The sequence below is a fragment of the Lampetra planeri genome, unplaced genomic scaffold (assembly GCF_965212315.1).
Source record: "Lampetra planeri unplaced genomic scaffold, kcLamPlan1.2.h2 scaffold_1987, whole genome shotgun sequence".
NCBI lineage: Eukaryota > Metazoa > Chordata > Hyperoartia > Petromyzontiformes > Petromyzontidae > Lampetra > Lampetra planeri.
Window position 1 is genome coordinate 1 of NW_027614741.1, and position 2,500 is coordinate 2,500.

The following is a 2,500-nucleotide window of genomic DNA, read 5'->3' on the forward strand; positions in this document are numbered from 1 at the left end:
AGGCTTTTTCAGCAGATTTGCACGTGCACTCAAAAAAGTCAAAATTTTTAACACATAGACCCCATCAAACGGGAGAAATTGGCCCCGGATTGCTCTCATGTGCGTTACGGGGGCATCGTTTCTGTCGCGCCGAATTCCATCGAGCTGGGAAATCGCTCATTTTTGCGTCGCCAAATATCGTACGAACGCCGTGAAACTTCCACAGGCTTTTTCAGCAGATTTGCACGTGCACTCAAAAAAGTCAAAATTTGTAACACATAGACCCCATCAAACGGGAGAAATTGGCCCGGATTGCTCTCATGTGCGTTACGGGGCATCGTTTCTCTCGCCGCCGAATTCTCTCGAGCTGGGAAAATCGCTCATTTTTGCGTCGCCAAATATCGTGACGAACGCCGTGAAACTTCCACAGGCTTTTCAGCAGATTTGCACGTGCACTCCAAAAAAGTCAAAATTTTTACACATAGACCCCATCAAACGGGAGAAATTGGCCCGGATTGCTCTCATGTGCGTTACGGGGGCATCGTTTTCTCTCGCGCCGAATTCCATCGAGCTGGGAAATCGCTCATTTTTGCGTCGCCAAATATCGTACGAACGCCGTGAAACTTCCACAGGCTTTTCCAGCAGATTTGCACGTGCACTCAAAAAAGTCAAATTTTTACACATAGACCCCATCAAACGGGAGAAATTGGCCCGGGATTGCTCTCATGTGCGTTACGGGGCATCGTTTCTCTCGCGCCGAATTCCATCGAGCTGGGAAAATCGCTCATTTTTGCGTCGCCAAATATCGTACGAACGCCGTGGAAACTTCCACAGGCTTTTCCAGCAGATTTGCACGTGCACTCAAAAAAGTCAAAATTTTTACACATAGACCCCATCAAACGGGAGAAATTGGCCCGGATTGCTCTCATGTGCGTTACGGGGCATCGTTTCTCTCGCGCCGAATTCCATCGAGCTGGGAAATCGCTCATTTTTGCGTCGCCAAATATCGTACGAACGCCGTGAAACTTCCACAGGCTTTTTCAGCAGATTTGCACCTGCACTCCAAAAAGTCAAAATTTTTACACATAGACCCCATCAAACGGGAGAAATTGGCCCGGATTGCTCTCATGTGCGTTACGGGGCATCGTTTTCTCTCGCTCCGAATTCCATCGAGCTGGAAATCGCTCATTTTTGCGTCGCCAAATATCGTACGAACGCCGTGAAACTTCCACAGGCTTTTCCAGCAGATTTGCACCTGCACTCAAAAAAGTCAAAAATTTTTACACATAGACCCCATCAAACGGGAGAAATTGGCCCGGATTGCTCTCATGTGCGTTACGGGGCATCGTTTCTGTCGCGCCGAATTCCATCGAGCTGGGAAATCGCTCATTTTTGCGTCGCCAAATATCGTACGAACGCCGTGAAACTTCCACAGGCTTTTCAGCAGATTGGCACGTGCACTCAAAAAAGTCAAAATTTGTACACATAGACCCCATCAAACGGGAGAAATTTGGGCCGGGATTGCTCTCATGTGCGTTACGGGGGCATCGTTTCTCTCGCTCCGAATTCCATCGAGCTGGGAAATCGCTCATTTTTGCGTCGCCAAATATCGTACGAACGCCGTGAAACTTCCACAGGCTTTTTCAGCAGATTTGCACGTGCACTCAAAAAAGTCAAAATTTGTACACATAGACCCCATCAAACGGGAGAAATTGGCCCGGATTGCTCTCATGTGCGTTACGGGGCATCGTTTCTCTCGCGCCGAATTCCATCGAGCTGGGAAATCGCTCATTTTTGCGTCGCCAAATATCGTACGAACGCCGTTGAAACTTCCACAGGCTTTTCCAGCAGATTTGCACCTGCACTCAAAAAAGTCAAAATTTTTACACATAGACCCCATCAAACGGGAGAAATTGGCCCGGATTGCTCTCATGTGCGTTACGGGGCATCGTTTCTCTCGCGCCGAATTCTCTCGAGCTGGGAAATCGCTCATTTTTGCGTCGCCAAATATCGTACGAACGCCGTGAAACTTCCACAGGCTTTTTCAGCAGATTTGCACCTGCACTCAAAAAAGTCAAAATTTTTACACATAGACCCCATCAAACGGGAGAAATTGGCCCGGATTGCTCTCATGTGCGTTACGGGGCATCGTTTCTCTCGCGCCGAATTCCATCGAGCTGGGAAATCGCTCATTTTTGCGTCGCCAAATATCGTACGAACGCCGTGAAACTTCCACAGGCTTTTTCAGCAGATTTGCACGTGCACTCAAAAAAGTCAAAATTTGTACACATAGACCCCATCAAACGGGAGAAATTGGCCCGGATTGCTCTCATGTGCGTTACGGGGCATCGTTTCTCTCGCGCCGAATTCTCTCGAGCTGGGAAATCGCTCATTTTTGCGTCGCCAAATATCGTACGAACGCCGTGAAACTTCCACAGGCTTTTTCAGCAGATTTGCACGTGCACTCAAAAAAGTCAAAATTTGTACACATAGACCCCATCAAACGGGAGAAATTGGCCGG